Source organism: Pleurodeles waltl, unplaced genomic scaffold, assembly GCF_031143425.1.
Source record: "Pleurodeles waltl isolate 20211129_DDA unplaced genomic scaffold, aPleWal1.hap1.20221129 scaffold_120, whole genome shotgun sequence".
In the NCBI taxonomy this organism is placed as follows: Eukaryota; Metazoa; Chordata; class Amphibia; order Caudata; family Salamandridae; genus Pleurodeles; species Pleurodeles waltl.
Genome location: NW_027149826.1, coordinates 454,756 through 476,907, shown reverse-complemented (window position 1 = coordinate 476,907; position 22,152 = coordinate 454,756).

Sequence of the window (22,152 nt, the reverse complement as noted above, 5' to 3'; positions counted from 1 at the left end):
AAAGAAGTAGGCAAGGTACATCAGAAATTAGCGAACCTGGCAGACAAATACAATATTGACATTGAGAATACTAAACACTTGAAAAGAAGTTACAGATTAGACTTTGATTCAAAAGACTTTGACCACATGAGGTCTGCCGGAATGAAAGCGCATTTAAAAGAAATATTACAAAGTGCGCAAATCTGGGGAGCATTAGAAAAGTGGGATGGCAGATCGGCTAAGAAAAGAGACAAGGAGAAAGGTTACAGCCCAGGATCAAGTAAAGCTAAAACTACACCAGATACGGAATCGGTAAAAATGCTACCAATGAGAGAGACAGCTGGTGGGGTTTTAATTCATGTACCGTGGTCCAGAGGAGACATTCTATCTTTTACAAATGATTATCCCAGAAACCGATCGAGTGGTACCAACAAACAGATAGGTTTGTGAAGCTTGTGAAGTGTCTCTGGGAAGACTTGAATACCTTGTTTGAAATCATTGTTCCGCCCGATTTATGGCTTGAGTGCAAGAGAGGGGTAGACTGGCCGACACAGGAGCTGGCAAGGGATAAGGTGACCGGAGCACCCTCTGAGGAGGTGATGAAGCACTATCATAAAGTGATTGAGTTTTTGAAGCAGAAAGTGTCGCCGAAAGTGACTGATTGGCAGAAAATCGACCGGACCTCGCAGGAGGTTAAGGAATCAATACATGCTTACTATGAGAGGTGGTTGAAGGCATTCAAACATTACAGTGGTACTGAGACCATTGAACCGAAAGACATGAACCATCTCGTGTTCAGATTTGTTGAAGGGTTGAGACCAGAGGTTAGCCAGATGATTAAGAATCATTTGATCTGTTGGCAAGCAAAGCCGATTGACGAGGTGTTACAGTATGCAAAATACTGTAGTGATGAGATTGAGCTGAAGCAGAAAAAGTTGAAGGAGAAAGTGATGGTGATGCAGATAAGGGCTGCACAGGCAGGAATGCAGGGAAATGGGATTCAGCAGATGATACAGCAACAACTGCAAGGGAATGGTGTGTTTCAGGCACAACCAAGAGGTCGAGGTCGAGGTTTTGTGAATCGCGGTCCAGACTTGAATACTGTTGTGGTTCAAAATGATGTACAAGGGATGAAAAAGATGTCACCATGTCACCCGTGCGGGTGCGGGGGTGTGGGGCATTGGAAGCGGGAATGCCCAAATGTGGTGCAGGATGGTGTCGTTCAACAAAGCACTAATGTCGGTACATTGCAAAATATAAGAGGTCCAAAATTGAGAAATCAAAACCCGAATTTTCAAAATAACATTGTACAGATGCAGGGGTTACAGCCCATGCAGCAAATGCAAATGCCGCGTGTTCAACCAGCGCAAATACACCAAGTACAACAGCGGGTTCCCATGGTACCTAGACAGCAAATGCAAAAGCCAATGGCTCCAATGGGACAACAACAGGTGATGCTTCCTCAGCAGGTCACAGGTCAGGTGATGAGCCAAAAAAAAATACAGTTCAGCAATTCCCATTGCGTGGTGAAGATGGAATGAATGAGGAATGGTCAGATGATAGTTCAGATAGTGAAGAGTGCAGGCTTTCAGCGTCCCTAGAAGTAGATCAGAGGGGACCCTATGTAGAGGGAAAGGTAATGGGTCACAAAGTTTCATTCTTGGTTGATACCGGAGCTACATGCTCCACAGTCAGGAGTGCAGAGGTTCTGAAATTGCCACTTTCGGGGCGTACCATAAGACTGGTCGGAGTAGCTAACCAGTACTTGACGAATCCAATTACAGATCCAGTGCAAGTTGAGATTGGCAATTTCCAGGGACTACATAAGTTTGTAGTCTGCGATTCAAGTTCGGTAACTCATACTGGGAAGAGACTTACTGTGCAAAACGAAATGTTCGATTACATGTTCCAATGATGGGATTGAGGTGCAGACAAACAGTGATGATGAAGGGGATGATGGTCAGTTCTCAGAGTCGGAAGCAGAAACCGCAAATGAAGATTACCCTTTGATAACATTATTCCCAATGCTTACAGCGACTGACTTACCGGCTGAATTACAGGGAACAGTGACAAAGAAAGTGTGGGATTTGATAGGAAAAGAAGTGGGACTGATAAAAGGAGTGGAACCAGTTAAAGTTCAAGTGAAACCAAATACAGTATTCCCCCAGGTGCCGCAGTACCATATGGCAAAAGATGTCCTTATTGAGGTGTCGCAAATAATTGCAGACTTTGCGAAACAGGGAGTCTTGAAGGAGGTATTGAGCACTCCATGTAATTCACCAATAATGGGTCTGAAAAAGCCTTGTGGGAAGGTTCGAATTGTGCAGGATTTGAGAAAAATAAATGAGATTGTGGTGAAGTGTTGCCCCATAGTGCCAAATCCAGCAGTGATTATGTTTCAGGTTCCGTGCGATGCTGAATGGTTCACTGTTGTAGATTTGTCACAAGCCTTCTTTTCGGTGCCTCTTCATGAGGACAGCTAGTTTTTATTCAGTTTTAAATTCCTGGACAAGGTGTACAGTTGGTGCAGAATTCCACAAGGGTTCTCTGAGTCACCATCCATCTTCAATCAGATATTGAAAAAGGACTTAGAATCCTTAGTACTGGCTATTAACTCAACTTTAGTGCAGTACATTGATGACTTGCTGATTGCATCCAGGACAAAAGATGACTGTAAATATGACACAATTGCCTTACTGAATCATTTGGGAAAGAACGGACATAAAGTGTCATCCAAGAAGCTGCAGTACTGCCAGAAAAAGGTGAAGTACTTAGGACATTTGATTGAGAGAGGGTCCAGGAGAATATCGAAGGAAAGGGTGACTGCTATTTTGCAAATGAACCCCCCGACAACAAAGAGAGATGTCAGGATGTTCTTGGGAATGGTGGGTTACTGTTGCCAGTGAATACCCAACTTCTCAATTATCTCAAAACCATTGATAAAGCTAACAGGTAAAGAGATTAAGGATGAACCGTACACCATAACCTTATCCAAAGAAGAGCTTGAGTCATTCATGGAATTGAGAGAGTGCATGTGCATGGCACCAGCTTTGGGTATGCCTGATTACACGAAACCTTTTCTATTGTTTTGTCATGAACGTGATGCTTGTTCTTTGTCTGTCTTAACACAGGTCCAGGGAGGTGCAAACCGCCCGTAGCATATTTTTCAGCTACCCTGGACCCTGTTGCAGCAGCCTTACCGGGTTGTTTGTGCGCAGTTGCTCAAAGCCTCTCGCAGTGTGAAGGCATAGTGATGGGACATCCCTTGACAGTAATGGTTCCTCATTCAGTTGAAATTTTGTTGACTCGAACCAAAACTCAGCTCATGACAAATGTCCGACTTACCAGATATGAGACAATTATTTTGGGGTCACCTAATGTTTCACTAAAGCGATGTACTGAATTAAACCCGGCAACTCTACTTCCTGTTGAAAGTACCAAGATTAATAATGAAGAAGAAGTGGAGCATGACTGTCTTGAGGTAACAGAACTACGTACCAAGCCCCGACCTGATATTCAAGATATGCAGTTAAAGGAAAATTAATGCATTATGTTTGTTGATGGATCCTGTTTGAGAGATTCACTTGGAATGCTGAAAGCCGGTTACGCTGTATGTACCATAGCTGGTATCATTGAAGCTTCCTGGCTCGAGAGAGTGTATTCCGCACAAGTGGCAGAATTAATTGCCCTTACTAAGGCATGCCACGCAGCTGAAAATCTATACTGACAGCAGATACGGATTTGGAATTGTACATGATTTTGGCCAATTGTGGTCACAGAGAGGTTTCATGACCTCTTCTGGTTCTCTTGTGAAAAATGGTGAACAAATTAGGGATTTGTTACATGCAATTCAGTTACCTCTTGAAATTGCCGTGGTGAAATGCAATGCTCATGTTAAGTCACAAGACTTTGGGGGTCATTCTGACCCTGGCGGCAAAAGGCTCTTACCGGCGGTCAGAAGACCGCCATCATACCGCCGCGGCCGCGGTAAACCGCCACGGTCATTCTGACCCACAACTGCCAAACCGCCAAAAACCCGACATCCACTGAAGCCCGCCTCATCAGCGGTCAGCGATAAACTGGAGATGACCAAACCTCCACCGTCACGCCAACACAAACACGCCCATGCCATTACGACCCACGAATCCACGCGGCGGTCTTTCAACCGCGGTATCCCATTGGCGGTACACACCGCCGCGCTCAAAATACACACACATTTACAAAACACAGCCACATTTAACAATTCGAAATACACACACCTGATACACACACCACACCCACACACCCATCACCATATAAAACACACACCCACTTCACCCACAAACCCCCACAAATCGAAATTCAGAGACAAGGCGCAATACACAGAGAGAGAGCACAGGGAACGCAAACCACAACACACACAGGAACCCAACATCATCACCCACACCACATCTACACACAAAACACCACACACCACCACACTCATCACCACAAACACCACCCCACACCTCATCCACACCACCCCATGGCACCCCAAAGACACCCCAGGTTCACGGACCAAGAACTCAGGGTCATGGTGGAGGAAATAATCAGGGTAGAGCCCCAGCTCTTCGGCACACAGGTGCAGCACACCACAATAGCCAGGAAGGCGGAGCTATGGCAAAGGATCGTCAACAGGGTCAACGCTGTGGGACAGCATCCCAGAAATCGGGAAGACATCCGAAAGCGCTGGAACGACCTACGGGGGAAGGTGCGGTCGATGGTGTCAAGATACAACATCGCTGTGCAGAAGACTGTTGGCGGACCCCCACCCACTCCACCCGAATTCACAGCATGGGAGCAAGAGTTCTTGAACATCCTGCATCCTGAGGGCCTCGCTGGAGTAGGCGGAGGACTGGACTCTGGTAAGTCTAATCTCAACTACTTCACCCCCCCAACCACCAGCATGCCAACCCACACCCCCACCCTCACCCCTAACCCCCCAGCACACATAGTCCCTGTTAATGTCTCACCAGCACAACCCACCCAACCCAACCCAAACCCCTGAATGCCAACACAAACCATGGACACCCATCACCTAAGCATGACCACTGCACATACCCATCCCCCGCCACAAACCACCCTCACAACTCCTCCCACATGGGACTGCCAGCACTGGGGGACAAGGGCACCCACAATTCGCACGCCACGGCACACACAAAATCAATAACCATATTCTTTTACCCCTGCAGGGCCCGAACGCCAACACATCGGCCAGGAGGGTCCAGATTTGTCCATCACACCCCCAGAACAGGCCCCCAGTGATGACAGCAGCTCTGTCGACCTAGAACCTGATGACCAGCCCGGACCATCGGGGACCTCTGGACAGTCGGTTACCCTCAGTCAGCCCCAGGCCACAGCAGACCTACCCCCCTCAGGAAACACCAGCACAGCACCCACCCAGCGGGCCCATGCTTCTGTCTCCAGGACAGGTCAAGCAGCGGTGTGTCTACCAGTACAGGGCACCCAGGGTAACCCACAACCCCAACAACAACAGGGACCTGGGGGCACTGGTAGTGGGCACACCGTCCAGGGGACAGAGGCCCTGGAACAAAGAGGAACTGGGAGGGCTGCTGTGCGACAGAGGGAGGACAGGCCTAGGGAACCCACTGTCCAAGAGGCCCTCACCACCATCATGTGAGCGTACCACCACTCCCAAGAGACGATGGCGACGGTCCTGGCCAGGTTCCAGGAGATCCAGGCCATGCAGGAGGGCCAGTACATGGGGTTCCGGGAAGAACTGCGCAGCATCAGTTCCGCAATGGGCACAATCGTGGTGGCACTCAACCAGATTGTCACCACATTGCGGGACCATGTGGCCCCCCAAAGGGCCCCTGCCACTAGCCTGGAGGAAGAACAGCCCACCACCTCCGCCGGCGCTAGTGGTCAGGAGGCCCCGACACAACAGCAACGGCCCTCCCGGACCCCACCCCCTGCAGAACAAGAACCACCCCGCAAGAAAGGCCTGAGATCGAGGAAGAAGACAGAGTAGGATGTCAAAACCCCCGCCATGCACGGAAACCCCCGGATGTCATCCCACTGTCCCACTTGTTTACCCTGTCCAACCTTGAACTGCCCCTGCTCCACCTTCCACAGGCATATGGACAATGGACCTGTAGGAACGACAGTCTGGACACTGCCATGGACATGCCTCCACCATCACCCTGTTTGAACTATACACCTATTTTAAAACTTCAATAAACACAATTATTGCACATTAACCAACTGGATTCTGCTATCTATTTATTTAAACCAAATGTATTCGATATAACCAACAAAACATTTCTAGTTACATTGTGATAACAACATACCAGTGTCACACAGCGGTAGTCCATGGGGAAAAAAACCAGAGGGCACACCGTGGGAATCAGATCACTGAAATAGGAAGTGATATACACAACTAAGTTACCATACATTGGGGTGAAAGGTCAGACAGTAGAGAGCCACTACAGTTACAGATATAATACAATGCAGGAGTAGATTATTACCTGTGTGTCACTGGAAATACTGCAGTATCACTCTGTCCCTGTTGTCTGTGTCGTCCTCTTCGTCTTCCTCCTCTTCACTCTCCGCAGGCTCCACAGCGGCCACAACACCACCATCTGGACCATCCTCCTGCAGGAAAGGCACCTGGCGTCGCAAAGCCAGGTTGTGAAGCATGCAGCAGGCCACGATGATATGACACACCTTCCTTGGTGAGTACATTAGGGATCCACCAGTCATATGCAGGCACCTAAACCTGGCCTTCAGGAGGCCGAAGGTCCGCTCAATCACCCTCCTAGTCCGCCCATGGGCCTCATTGTACCGTTCCTCTGCCCTGGTCCTGGGATTCCTCACTGGGGTCAATAGCCAAGGCAGGTTTGGGTAACCAGAGTCACCAATTAACCACACACGGTGTCTCTGTAGCAGTTCCATCACATAAGGGATGCTGCTATTTCGCATGATGTACGCGTCATGCACTGACCCTGGGAACTTGGCATTTAAATGGGAGATGTACTGGTCAGCCAAACAGACCACCTGGACATTCATCGAATGATAATTTTTACGGTTCCTGTACACCTGCTCATCGTCTTTTGGGGGAACCAAAGCCACATGGGTACCATCAATGGCACCAATGATATTGGGAATGTGTCCAAGGGCATAGAAATCACCCTTCACTGTAGGCAAGTCACCCACCTCAGGGAAAATGATGTAGCTCCGCATGTATTTCATCAGGGCAGACAACACTCTGGACAACACCTTTGAAAACATAGGCTGAGACATCCCAGATGAAATGGCCACGGTAGTTTGAAATGATCCACTTGCCAAAAAATGCAGTACTGACAGCACCTGCACTAGAGGCGGAATCCCTGTGGGTTGGCGGATGGGTGACATCAGGTCTGGCTCAAGCTGGGCACACAGTTCCTGTATAGTGGCACGGTTGAGTCTGTACACGGGAAGATTCCTCCGTCTCCTCGCAAGTCCCAGCGGACGATGCCTAGGAAGGACAACATGGAGCACAGAGTCAAGCAACCCACAGGTAAGTGCCCACAGCATGCCCAGTACATGAATCTCTCGGGATTGAATGGCTAGTATGAATGTCGGTGCAAGGCCTAGCCATGTGTGACGCAGTAGGAATGAAGCCATGTGGGCCCTTGAAATGGCGGCTGCCTGACCTGTGAAGTGTGACAATGTGAAGTGAGGTCATTGCGCAAGCGTGGCACACCGTGGCGGTCGCAGTCCGCGGCGCAAAGCCGCATTGGACAACATTGAACCCTATGGGTTTCAGGAGCCAATGGCGGTGAGCGCCGGCGGTCGCGGTACGCACCGCCGCGGTATGCACCGCCGCGGCACGCACCGCCGCGGCCGTAACCGCCATTTTCTCTCGGCTTGATCACACGAGACCTGAGCATCCACAGGAGAGGACCTATACTGCAAGTGCTGCTGTGACCTCGGTCTGGAAGTGACAATGGCTGCTGCGACTGGGGAAAGGGCCCCCGCCTTCAGTTCCGAGGAGTTGGAAAAGCTCGTGGACGGGGTCCTCCCCCAGTATGCGCTACTCTACGGGCCTCCAGACCAACAGGTGAGTACACGGGGGGGAATGCACAGTGCCCAATGCCTGGGCTGAGTGGGGAGGATGTACGATGGAGGGGAGGGCAGCGAATGACGAATGCATGGCACAACAGATGAAAGCATGTGCCACATGGCAAGGTTGGGGAGGGGGGGCCACTCACATCGAGCATGCAGAAAAGTGATGATGTTTCTCTTCCCCCCCTGTACATGTCACATAGGTCAGCGCCCATCAGAAGATTGACATTTGGCGTGCCATCGCCAAGGACGTCCGGGCCCTGGGGGTCCACACCAGAAGGGGCACCCACTGCCGCAAGAGGTGGGAGGACATCCGCCGCGGGAGCAGGAAGACCACGGAGGCTCTGCTGGGGATGGCCTCCCAACCTAGGAGGGGTGCCAGTCGTACCTTGACCCCCCTGATGTCCCGGATCCTGGCGGTGGCCTACCCCGATTTAGATTGGCACTTGAGGACATCACAGCAGACACAAGGGGGTGAGTACCAGCACATTCAGCTATTTTGCGCGCAGTGGAGGTGCCTGGGTGGGGGAGGAGGGCTGTGGGTATCCCTAGGCCAAGGCGATTTCTGTAGGATAGGCCCGTCCGTGAAGTATGGTCCTGTGCCCCCGCCCCCCACCTCTGTAGGGTGCCTAGTAACGCGATTCATGGACCAGTGTATACTGTGTGGGCAGTTGTCGCCCATAGGCTTGTAGGGCATGTCCCAGTGAATGAGTAGTGTACCCCAAGTGCGCAGCGTAGTGCAGGGGGCTTCTGTGTCTGTCCTCTCCGCCAACGGTGTCCCCAATGCATGCACTCAACTTGTCTTTATGTTTTCCACCCCCCCCATTTTCTTTTTTTTACTGTGAATGTGTGCATTAGCATCATCAGGCGGAGGTGAAGTGGCATCGGCGCAAGAGGGAGCTGCATCTCACATGGCCCCGGAGGGCCATGCAACGGACTCCGACATGACCAGTGAGACGGAGGGCGAGGGGGGCTCCACCACGGGGACCCGTGGAGACGGCAGCGACCCCGACACGTCCTCGGAAGGGAGCTCCCTTGCGGTGGCGGCAACATCCGTGCCCACCGATCCTACAGGTACAGCCGCCACCCAGCGCACCAGCTCCGCCCTCCCAGCAGCCCCTCAGCCTTCGGCCCGTGCCTGCAAGGCCAGGAAGCCGGCCATCTCCTTCGCCCCAGGCACCTCAGGCCCTGCCCCAGTCACCCCTGCTGCCCTCAGTGAGGAGGTCATTGACCTCCTGAGGACCATCATTGTTGGGCAGTCTACCATTTTGAATGCCATCCAGGGTGTGGAGAGGGAGGTGCATCAAAGCAATGCATACCTGGAGGGCCTTCATTCGGGTCAGGCTGCCCATCAACGATCGTTCAACGCTCTGGCCTCAGCACTGACGGCAGCGATTGTCCCTGTCTCCAGCCTCCCTCTTCTGACTCCCTCCACCCAGTCCCACTCCCCTGTTCCTCTGCCTATCCCATCCACACCTACAGACCAGCCTGCACACACCTCAACACCCAAGGGCAGCTCATCCAGACATAAGCACCACAGGACACACAAGCATTCACCCAAGCAACATCCAGATGCAGACATGCCAACAGCCATTACCTCCTCTGTGTCCTCCACCTCTTCGTCTCCCTCCTCCCTCCCTGTGACGTCTCCACACACACCTGCAAGCACACCACCATCAGCCATTGCACCCATGACCAGCACACCCTCCACACCAGTCCGCACACGTGCAGTCACCACCCCCACTGCCATGTACACGTCCCCTGTGTCCTCTCCCAGTGTGTCTGTCACCCCCGCTTCCCAACCACACAAACGCAGGCAGGCACCAAAACAACAGCCATCCACCTCACGTCAGCCTCCTGCCCAAGTACCTGCACCCAAAGACAGCACAATTGACTCTCCTACAACCACATCCTCTTCCTCCACTCCCATACCCACTCCAGCCACCCTTCCCATGGCTCCATGAAAATTTTCCTCTCTAAAGTGGACCTCTTTTCCTCACCTGACCCACCCCCTCCATCCCGTAAGAGTTCCACAAACACCTCAGCCACCACCAGCCCAGCAACTCCAAAGAACGTCGTGCCTGGTTTTTGGAGTCCGCCCTTTCCTTGGGCTGGGACATCGTCCAGCAGCAAAGGCACAGCCATCCCCCCCCCCCCTGGGAAGAGGAGCAAAAAACTGAAGGGCAGGCGCGACAGGCCTGATACGCCTGCCCCCAAGGAGGGTAGCCTTGCACCGTCACCTGCCACATCGGGTAAGGGAGCCAAGGGCCACGGACAGTCTGCCAAGGAGGGCAAGGGCAGCAAGGAGCAAAAGGCAGGGAGCAGCCGACCTGGCCATGAGGGCCCCACCAGCCCCATTCCGGGGGTATCGAAGGAGAGCCAGGGCCCCAGGACTCCATCACAGGAGGGCCCCGCAACGGAAAGGTCCGATGCAGACTGAGCGGCAAGTATTGGCCAGGTGTGGTTCACTGGAAACACAAGACAGGCACCGCTGAACAGGGCCCCGCCGTGAGGAGCACCGCTGAACAGGGCCCCGCCGTGAGAAGCACCGCTGAACAGGGCCCCGCCGTGACCAGAACCGCTGAACAGGGCCCCGCCGTGAGGAGCACCGCTGAACAGGGCCCCGCCGTGACCAGAACCGCTGAACAGGGCCCCGCCGTGAGAAGCACCACTGAACAGGGCCCCGCCGTGACCAGAACCGCTGAACAGGGCCCCGCCGTGACCAGAACCGCTGAACAGGGCCCCGCTGTGAGGAGCACCGCTGAACAGGGCCCCACTGTGACCAGAACCGCTTAACAGGGCCCCGCCGTGACCAGAACCGCTGAACAGGGCCCCGCCGTGAAGAGCACCGCTGAACAGGGCCCCACCGTGAGAAGCACCGCTGAACAGGGCCCTTCCTGTCAAGCACCGCTCCGCTGGGCCCTTCATCTCAAACACCGCTCCGCTGGGCACCGCCGTCTCTGAACTGCTCCGCTGGGCCCTTCCTGTCTAGCACTGCTCCGCTGGGCCCTTCCTGTCTAGCACTGCTCCGCTGGGCCCTTCCTGTCAAGCACCGCTCCGCTGGGCCCTTCCTGTCAAGCACCGCTCCGCTGGGCCCTTCATCTCAAGCACCGCTCTGCTGGGCACCGCCGTCTCTGAACTGCTCCGCTGGGCCCTTCCTGTCAAGCACTGCTCCGCTGGGCCCTTCCTGTCAAGCACCGCTCCGCTGGGCCCTTCCTGTCAAGCACCGCTCCGCTGGGCCCTTCCTGTCAAGCACCGCTCCGCTGGGCCGTTCATCTCAAGCACCGCTCCGCTGGGCCCTTCCTGTCAAGCACGGCTCCGCTGGGCCCTTCATCTCAAGCACCGCTCCGCTGGGCACCGCCGTGTCTGAACTGCTCCGCTGGGCCCTTCCTGTCAAGCACCGCTCCGCTGGGCCCTTCCTGTCAAGCACCGCTCCGCTGGGCCCTTCCTGTCAAGCACCGCTCCGCTGGGCCCTTCATCTCAAGCACCGCTCCGCTGGGCACCGCCGTCTCTGAACTGCTCCGCTGGGCCCTTCCTGTCAAGCACCGCTCCGCTGGGCCCTTCCTGTCAAGCACTGCTCCGCTGGGCCCTTCCTGTCAAGCACCGCTCCGCTGGGCCCTTCCTGTCAAGCACCGCTCCGCTGGGCCCTTCATCTCAAGCACCGCTCCGCTGGGCCCTTCCTGTCAAGCACCGCTCCGCTGGGCCCTTCATCTCAAGCACCGCTCCGCTGGGCACCGCCGTCTCTGAACTGCTCCGCTGGGCCCTTCCTGTCAAGCACCGCTCCGCTGGGCCCTTCCTGTCAAGCACCGCTCTGCTGGGCCCTTCCTGTCAAGCACCGCTCCGCTGGGCCCTTCATCTCAAGCACCGCTCCGCTGGGCCCTTCCTGTCAAGCACCGCTCCGCTGGGCCCTTCATCTCAAGCACCGCTCCGCTGGGCCCTTCCTGTCAAGCACCGCTGGCCCATTGGCAGTCCCAGTTCTGTGTCGGGCAGGCCTTCACGACGCACTCTGCCCACCATGCCTCCTCCATGACCAGTGGTCTCTGTAATCCACCTGATGGACTGTGGCTTTGCACTCCCCAGGATGCCACAGTGGGCAATCCACCCACTGTAGAGACTTGTGAGACTGTGGCTTTGCACTCCCCAGGATGCCACAGTGGGCAATCCACCCACTGTAGAGACTTGTGAGACTGTGGCTTTGCACTCCCCAGGATGGCACAGTGGGCAATCCACCCACTGTAGAGACTTGTGAGACTGTGGCTTTGCACTCCCCAGGATGGCACAGTGGGCATGGAGGCCCTTCGTGGATCTGGCGTCGTGGACTCATGTGGCTGAGGTGCCCCCCCTTCCCTTCCCCCTGAGGTGCCTGTCTTTTTATTTTAGTGATGCCCCAGCAGTGTTCTCTCCAATGGACTTGATCTCGTGTGTGGGCTTTGCCCATGTGTTGCTGCACATTGGCCCACGGACATTTGGACTTTGAATGACTGGGCCGGACTTTTGCTACTGGTATGGATGGAGTTCTAGATGTGTATTCATTCTTCATATATTGCTAAGGTCGCTATACTTTATTGTTGCAATAATATGGTTCTACTTTTACATTCATTGCCTTTTGTCTTTGTTTTTTTTGGGGGGGGGTTGGAGGTGTCACTCTGACTTTTTTATCTGCATAGGTGTGTAGGTATTTCGGTGGGGGTGAGGCATATGGACAATGGACCTGTAGGAACGACAGTCTGGACACTGCCATGGACATGCCTCCACCATCACCCTGTTTGAACTATACACCTATTTTAAAACTTCAATAAACACAATTATTGCACATTAACCAACTGGATTCTGCTATCTATTTATTTAAACCAAATGTATTCGATATAACCAACAAAACATTTCTAGTTACATTGTGATAACAACATACCAGTGTCACACAGCGGTAGTCCATGGGGAAAAAAAACAGAGGGCACTCCACTGAAATAGGAAGTGATATACACAACTAAGTTACCATACATTGGGGTGAAAGGTCAGACAGTAGAGAGCCACTACAGTTACAGATATAATACAATGCAGGAGTAGATTATTACCTGTGTGTCACTGGAAATACTGCAGTATCACTCTGTCCCTGTTGTCTGTGTCGTCCTCTTCGTCTTCCTCCTCTTCACTCTCCGCAGGCTCCACAGCGGCCACAACACCACCATCTGGACCATCCTCCTGCAGGAAAGGCACCTGGCGTCGCAAAGCCAGGTTGTGAAGCATGCAGCAGGCCACGATGATATGACACACCTTCCTTGGTGAGTACATTAGGGATCCACCAGTCATATGCAGGCACCTAAACCTGGTCTTCAGGAGGCCGAAGGTCCGCTCAATCACCCTCCTAGTCCGCCCATGGGCCTCATTGTACCGTTCCTCTGCCCTGGTCCTGGGATTCCTCACTGGGGTCAATAGCCAAGGCAGGTTTGGGTAACCAGAGTCACCAATTAACCACACACGGTGTCTCTGTAGCAGTTCCATCACATAAGGGATGCTGCTATTTCGCATGATGTACGCGTCATGCACTGACCCTGGGAACTTGGCATTTAAATGGGAGATGTACTGGTCAGCCAAACAGACCACCTGGACATTCATCGAATGATAATTTTTACGGTTCCTGTACACCTGCTCATCGTCTTTTGGGGGAACCAAAGCCACATGGGTACCATCAATGGCACCAATGATATTGGGAATGTGTCCAAGGGCATAGAAATCACCCTTCACTGTAGGCAAGTCACCCACCTCAGGGAAAATGATGTAGCTCCGCATGTATTTCATCAGGGCAGACAACACTCTGGACAACACCTTTGAAAACATAGGCTGAGACATCCCAGATGAAATGGCCACGGTAGTTTGAAATGATCCACTTGCCAAAAAATGCAGTACTGACAGCACCTGCACTAGAGGCGGAATCCCTGTGGGTTGGCGGATGGGTGACATCAGGTCTGGCTCAAGCTGGGCACACAGTTCCTGTATAGTGGCACGGTTGAGTCTGTACACGGGAAGATTCCTCCGTCTCCTCGCAAGTCCCAGCGGACGATGCCTAGGAAGGACAACATGGAGCACAGAGTCAAGCAACCCACAGGTAAGTGCCCACAGCATGCCCAGTACACGAATCTCTCGGGATTGAATGGCTAGTATGAATGTCGGTGCAAGGCCTAGCCATGTGTGACGCAGTAGGAATGAAGCCATGTGGGCCCTTGAAATGGCGGCTGCCTGACCTGTGAAGTGTGACAATGTGAAGTGAGGTCATTGCGCAAGCGTGGCACACCGTGGCGGTAGGCGGTCGCAGTCCGCGGCGCAAAGCCGCATTGGACAACATTGAACCCTATGGGTTTCAGGAGCCAATGGCGGTGAGCGCCGGCGGTCGCGGTACGCACCGCCGCGGTATGCACCGCCGCGGCACGCACCGCCGCGGCCGTAACCGCCATTTTCTCTCGGCTTGATCACACGAGACCTGAGCATCCACAGGAGAGGACCTATACTGCAATTGCTGCTGTGACTTCGGTCTGGAAGTGACAATGGCTGCTGCGACTGGGGAAAGGGCCCCCGCCTTCAGTTTCGAGGAGTTGGAAAAGCTCGTGGACGGGGTCCTCCCCCAGTATGCGCTACTCTACGGGCCTCCAGACCAACAGGTGAGTACACGGGGGGGAATGCATAGTGCCCAATGCCTGGGCTGAGTGGGGAGGATGTACGATGGAGGGGAGGGCAGCGAATGACGAATGCATGGCACAACAGATGAAAGCATGTGCCACATGGCAAGGTTGGGGAGGGGGGGCCACTCACATCGAGCATGCAGAAAAGTGATGATGTTTCTCTTCCCCCCCTGTACATGTCACATAGGTCAGCGCCCATCAGAAGATTGACATTTGGCGTGCCATCGCCAAGGACGTCCGGGCCCTGGGGGTCCACACCAGAAGGGGCACCCACTGCCGCAAGAGGTGGGAGGACATCCGCCGCGGGAGCAGGAAGACCACGGAGGCTCTGCTGGGGATGGCCTCCCAACCTAGGAGGGGTGCCAGTCGTACCTTGACCCCCCTGATGTCCCGGATCCTGGCGGTGGCCTACCCCGATTTAGATGGGCGCTTGAGGACATCACAGCAGACACAAGGGGGTGAGTACCAGCACATTCAGCTATTTTGCGCGCAGTGGAGGTGCCTGGGTGGGGGAGGAGGGCTGTGGGTATCCCTAGGCCAAGGCGATTTCTGTAGGATAGGCCCGTCCGTGAAGTATGGTCCTGTGCCCCCGCCCCCCACCTCTGTAGGGTGCCTAGTAACGCGATTCATGGACCAGTGTATACTGTGTGGGCAGTTGTCGCCCATAGGCTTGTAGGGCATGTCCCAGTGAATGAGTAGTGTACCCCAAGTGCGCAGCGTAGTGCAGGGGGCTTCTGTGTCTGTCCTCTCCGCCAACGGTGTCCCCAATGCATGCACTCAACTTGTCTTTATGTTTTCCACCCCCCCCATTTTCTTTGTTTTACTGTGAATGTGTGCATTAGCATCATCAGGCGGAGGAGAAGTGGCATCGGCGCAAGAGGGAGCTGCATCTCACATGGCCCCGGAGGGCCATGCAACGGTCTCCGACATGACCAGTGAGACGGAGGGCGAGGGGGGCTCCACCACGGGGACCCGTGGAGACGGCAGCGACACCGACACGTCCTCGGAAGGGAGCTCCCTTGCGGTGGCGGCAACATCCGTGCCCACCGATCCTACAGGTACAGCCGCCACCCAGCGCACCAGCTCCGCCCTCCCAGCAGCCCCTCAGCCTTCGGCCCGTGCCTGCAAGGCCAGGAAGCCGGCCATCTCCTTCGCCCCAGGCACCTCAGGCCCTGCCCCAGTCACCCCTGCTGCCCTCAGTGAGGAGGTCATTGACCTCCTGAGGACCATCATTGTTGGGCAGTCTACCCTTTTGAATGCCATCCAGGGTGTGGAGAGGGAGGTGCATCAAAGCAATGCATACCTGGAGGGCCTTCATTCGGGTCAGGCTGCCCATCAACGATCGTTCAACGCTCTGGCCTCAACACTGACGGCAGCGATTGTCCCTGTCTCCAGCCTCCCTCTTCTGACTCCCTCCACCCAGTCCCACTCCCCTGTTCCTCTGCCTATCCCATCCACACCTACAGACCAGCCTGCACACACCTCAACACCCAAGGGCAGCTCATCCAGACATAAGCACCACAGGACACACAAGCATTCACCCAAGCAACATCCAGATGCAGACATGCCAACAGCCATTACCTCCTCTGTGTCCTCCACCTCCTCGTCTCCCTCCTCCCTCCCTGTGACGTCTCCACACACACCTGCAAGCACACCACCATCAGCCATTGCACCCATGACCAGCACACCCTCCACACCAGTCCGCACACGTGCAGTCACCACCCCCACTGCCATGTACACGTCCCCTGTGTCCTCTCCCAGTGTGTCTGTCACCCCCGCTTCCCAACCACACAAACGCAGGCAGGCACCCAAACAACAGCCATCCACCTCACGTCAGCCTCCTGCCCCAGTACCTGCACCCAAAGACAGCACAATTGACTCTCCTACAACCACATCCTCTTCCTCCACTCCCATACCCACTCCAGCCACCCTTCCCATGGCTCCATGAAAATTTTCCTCTCTAAAGTGGACCTCTTTTCCTCACCTGACCCACCCCCTCCATCCCGTAAGAGTTCCACAAACACCTCAGCCACCACCAGCCCAGCAACTCCAAAGAACGTCGTGCCTGGTTTTTGGAGTCCGCCCTTTCCTTGGGCTGGGACATCGTCCAGCAGCAAAGGCACAGCCAGCCCCCCCCCCTGGGAAGAGGAGCAAAAAACTGAAGGGCAGGCACGACAGGCCTGATACGCCTGCCCCCAAGGAGGGTAGCCTTGCACCGTCACCTGCCACATCGGGTAAGGGAGCCAAGGGCCACGGACAGTCTGCCAAGGAGGGCAAGGGCAGCAAGGAGCAAAAGGCAGGGAGCAGCCGACCTGGCCATGAGGGCCCCACCAGCCCCATTCCGGGGGTATCGAAGGAGAGCCAGGGCCCCAGGACTCCATCACAGGAGGGCCCCGCAACGGAAAGGTCCGATGCAGACTGAGCGGCAAGTATTGGCCAGGTGTGGTTCACTGGAAACACAAGACAGGCACCGCTGAACAGGGCCCCGCCGTGAGGAGCACCGCTGAACAGGGCCCCGCCGTGAGAAGCACCGCTGAACAGGGCCCCGCCGTGAGAAGCACCGCTGAACAGGGCCCCGCCGTGAGGAGCACCGCTGAACAGGGCCCCGCCGTGACCAGAACCGCTGAACAGGGCCCCGCCGTGAGAAGCACCACTGAACAGGGCCCCGCCGTGACCAGAACCGCTGAACAGGGCCCTGCCATGACCAGAACCGCTGAACAGGGCCCCGCTGTGAGGAGCACCGCTGAACAGGGCCCCACCGTGACCAGAACCGCTGAACAGGGCCCCGCCGTGACCAGAACCGCTGAACAGGGCCCCGCCGTGAAGAGCACCGCTGAACAGGGCCCCGCCGTGAGAAGCACCGCTGAACAGGGCCCTTCCTGTCAAGCACCGCTCCGCTGGGCCCTTCATCTCAAGCACCGCTCCGCTGGGCACCGCCGTCTCTGAACTGCTCCGCTGGGCCCTTCCTGTCTAGCACTGCTCCGCTGGGCCCTTCCTGTCTAGCACTGCTCCGCTGGGCCCTTCCTGTCAAGCACCGCTCCGCTGGGCCCTTCATCTCAAGCACCGCTCTGCTGGGCACCGCCGTCTCTGAACTGCTCCGCTGGGCCCTTCCTGTCAAGCACTGCTCCGCTGGGCCCTTCCTGTCAAGCACCGCTCCGCTGGGCCCTGCCTGTCAAGCACCGCTCCGCTGGGCCCTTCCTGTCAAGCACCGCTCCGCTGGGCCCTTCATCTCAAGCACCGCTCCGCTGGGCCCTTCCTGTCAAGCACGGCTCCGCTGGGCCCTTCATCTCAAGCACCGCTCCGCTGGGCACCGCCGTGTCTGAACTGCTCCGCTGGGCCCTTCCTGTCAAGCACCGCTCCGCTGGGCCCTTCCTGTCAAGCACCGCTCCGCTGGGCCCTTCATCTCAAGCACCGCTCCGCTGGGCACCGCCGTCTCTGAACTGCTCCGCTGGGCCCTTCCTGTCAAGCACCGCTCCGCTGGGCCCTTCCTGTCAAGCACTGCTCCGCTGGGCCCTTCCTGTCAAGCACCGCTCCGCTGGGCCCTTCCTGTCAAGCACCGCTCCGCTGGGCCCTTCATCTCAAGCACCGCTCCGCTGGGCCCTTCCTGTCAAGCACCGCTCCGCTGGGCCCTTCATCTCAAGCACCGCTCCGCTGGGCACTGCCGTCTCTGAACTGCTCTGCTGGGCCCTTCCTGTCAAGCACCGCTCCGCTGGGCCCTTCCTGTCAAGCACCGCTCTGCTGGGCCCTTCCTGTCAAGCACCGCTCCGCTGGGCCCTTCATCTCAAGCACCGCTCCGCTGGGCCCTTCCTGTCAAGCACCGCTCCGCTGGGCCCTTCATCTCAAGCACCGCTCCGCTGGGCCCTTCCTGTCAAGCACCGCTGGCCCATTGGCAGTCCCGGTTCTGTGTCGGGCAGGCCTTCACGACGCACTCTGCCCACCATGCCTCCTCCATGACCAGTGGTCTCTGTAATCCACCTGATGGACTGTGGCTTTGCACTCCCCAGGATGCCACAGTGGGCAATCCACCCACTGTAGAGACTTGTGAGACTGTGGCTTTGCACTCCCCAGGATGCCACAGTGGGCAATCCACCCACTGTAGAGACTTGTGAGACTGTGGCTTTGCACTCCCCAGGATGGCACAGTGGGCAATCCACCCACTGTAGAGACTTGTGAGACTGTGGCTTTGCACTCCCCAGGATGGCACAGTGGGCATGGAGGCCCTTCGTGGATCTGGCGTCGTGGACTCATGTGGCTGAGGTGCCCCCCCTTCCCTTCCCCCTGAGGTGCCTGTCTTTTTATTTTAGTGATGCCCCAGCAGTGTTCTCTCCAATGGACTTGATCTCGTGTGTGGGCTTTGCCCATGTGTTGCTGCACATTGGCCCACGGACATTTGGACTTTGAATGACTGGGCCGGACTTTTGCTACTGGTATGGATGGAGTTCTAGATGTGTATTCATTCTTCATATATTGCTAAGGTCGCTATACTTTATTGTTGCAATAATATGGTTCTACTTTTACATTCATTGCCTTTTGTCTTTGTTTTTTTTGGGGGGGGGGTTGGAGGTGTCACTCTGACTTTTTTATCTGCATAGGTGTGTAGGTATTTCGGTGGGGGTGAGCGTGGGGGTGGGTGTGTGGCGTATTTGTGTGCCCGTAACCTTTCCTCCTCCCCCCTCCCCTGTGTCGTAGGTGCAGTACTCACCGTTGTCGTCTGCGGCGAGGTTCGTGATCCTGGAAGAAGAGCAGGAAGGCAATGGCTGGGAGGATGTGGAGTTCGGGTTCCATGCTGTTCCGATTCCGGGTGGAGTGTGTCGAGGTAAGCGTTTTCCATTGGAGATGTCTGTTTCCGCCGTCTTTTTATCGGCGGGGCTCCCGCCCCGGAAAAGGTGGCGGATTGGTGGGTCGTGATAGGGTGGGCGGTACATTGTCTGCCGCCTGCCTGTTGGCGGTGACCGCCGCGCTGTTTGTTTGTACGGCCGTGGCGGTCGGAGTGTTAAAGCGGCGGCCTGTGTTGGCGGTTCCCGCCAGGGTCAGAATTCATATTTTTAGGCCGCCAGCCTGTTGGCGGGTTGGCCGCCGCTTTAACACTGACCGCCAGGGTCAGAATGACCCCCTTTGTGTCCATGGGAAACGGCTATACAGATCAAGTCGCAAGGTTTTGCGCATTGAACTGTATATCGTTCAAGGATCAGTCGGAATTGTTACCGCAAACCGAAAATGACACATGTTTGAACCTTGCATTAAGAGTGGTTGCTACATTAGACGAGCTAAAGTAGCTAGCAAGGAGGAAAAACGCTCCTGGCAGAGAATGCAATGTGTACAAAGAGCTGATGACTTATGGGTCTCAGAGGAGGGGAAAGTGGTTTTGCCAAACAGTCTTTTGTCACAATTTGCGAGGCTCTACCATGGACAGTCACATCTTGGGAGAGATGCAATGATCAGGTCATTCAAGATTGACTGGTTTAACCCAAAATTCAGACATGCTGCAGAGGTTACCTGTCACAGGTGCATCATCTGTCAACAGATGAATGCCGGAAAAGGGACTGTGGTAACATTGAGCCACATAGGGAGAGCTGGTGGTCCATTTGGCAAGATGCAAATGGATTTCATTGAAATGCCTGTTTGTGGAGGATTGAAGTACGTGTTAGTGATTGTGTGTGTTTTCAGCCACTGGATTGAAGCTTACCCCACACGTAGAAACGACAGTCTCACAGTTGCAAAGCTGCTGCTTAGGGAACTAATACCCAGGTTCGGGTTTCCGGTCTCTATAGAATCAGATAGGGGCAGACACTTCGACAATGAGGTGATTAAGCTCTTGTGTGCCGTATTAGACATTGAACAGAAGCTGCATTGTAGCTACCGCCCTGAAGAATCATGACTAGTAGAACAAATGAATGGTACCTTAAAATCGAGAATGGCGAAGATGTGCGCAGCTACCAATATGAAATGGCCAGATGCATTGCCCTTAGTGCTGATGTCGATGAGGAACACCCCTGATAAGAAGACAGGACTATCACCCCATGAGATCCTTATGGGTAGAGCTATGAGGCTGCCCGCAGTACCTGCAAATGCTCTTGTGAATATCACGGATGGAATGGTGTTGGACTACTGCAATGGTTTGGCTGATGTGGTTCACTCTTTTTCTCACCAGGTGGAAGCTAACACATTGCCACCGATCAGTGATCCAGGTCACACCCTGCAAGCCGGTGACTGGGTGGTTGTCAAGAAGCACGTGAGAAAGTCATGTTTGGAGCCGCACTGGAAGGGGCCATATCAAGTAATATTGACAACAACCACTGCTGTGAAATGTGCAGGCGTTCCAAACTGGATACATGCCAGCCACACAAAGAAGGTAACGTGTCCAATTGGTGAGGAACTTGAAGTTTCCGACTCAACAGTTCCAGAGAGGGAAGTCTCAGGGCCTGAAAATAGCCAAGAGAGAACTGAGACTGCAGGAGAGCCCACTGAGAACAGCCTTGTCCCTCAAACAGTAAACGAGTTTGAGAGAGGTGACAGTGTGCCTATCTCAGTAGAGGCAGCAGAAGTAAATCAAGGAGAGGTTCTCCCAGAAGCAGACGGATACGGGTTAGAGCTTGAACCCGTTACAGATCCAGAAAAAGAAGAAGAAGAAGGGGAAATAGTAGAAAGAGATCAAAGTACACCGACATCCCCTGAGCCAGTTGCAGATCATCAAGAGAAAACACCATAGAACAAGAGGAGGGTGCTGTTCAGCATCCTGAAAGGACAAGCAGGAAGAAGACGAATAAGGGAGATAACTGGCCAGAGAAGCAGGCTGCAAAAGAAAAGGTCGTACCAGGTGAAACAATAACAGAAGAAACCGATACCACAAGGACAGAAGATCTAAGTGAAGGAGAATTGCAAGGCGAACGTAGATTGAAAAGAAAGAGAACCGCAAATAGAAGGTACGCAGGTCCTGAATGGGCATATGCAACAACATCTGAATGGCAACAAGAATTCTTAGCATTCTGTTTTGATCGATAAGTACCAGGTCAATACTACGGTACCTGAAATCAATTAAAAGAGAGAGACTTTGTCAAAATTGAAATTGAGAAGCTTATAAATTACCGAATGTAACACTGATAACCTGAAATGACTTTGAAAATCTGATTATGACAAGCTGCTAAACTGATTTGGCAAAAGGGTCCTGGAGTGAGTAAAACGCTGTAAATAGACGCAGAGAGAAAGAGACTTTTTGCATTAAGAAAATCAAAAAGAGTTTTATATCATCCTCAATTGATTCTTGTTCTGCTATCTGTTTCTTTACAGACATGGCTTATAATAGAGGTAGTAACAAAAAGGGTAAAGTGCGTGGTTAGTTGAGTCTTATATTAGATATCGTGTGTGAAATTTGGGAAAGTTCACACAAGGAACAAGATGTCGAAATGCGCATTAT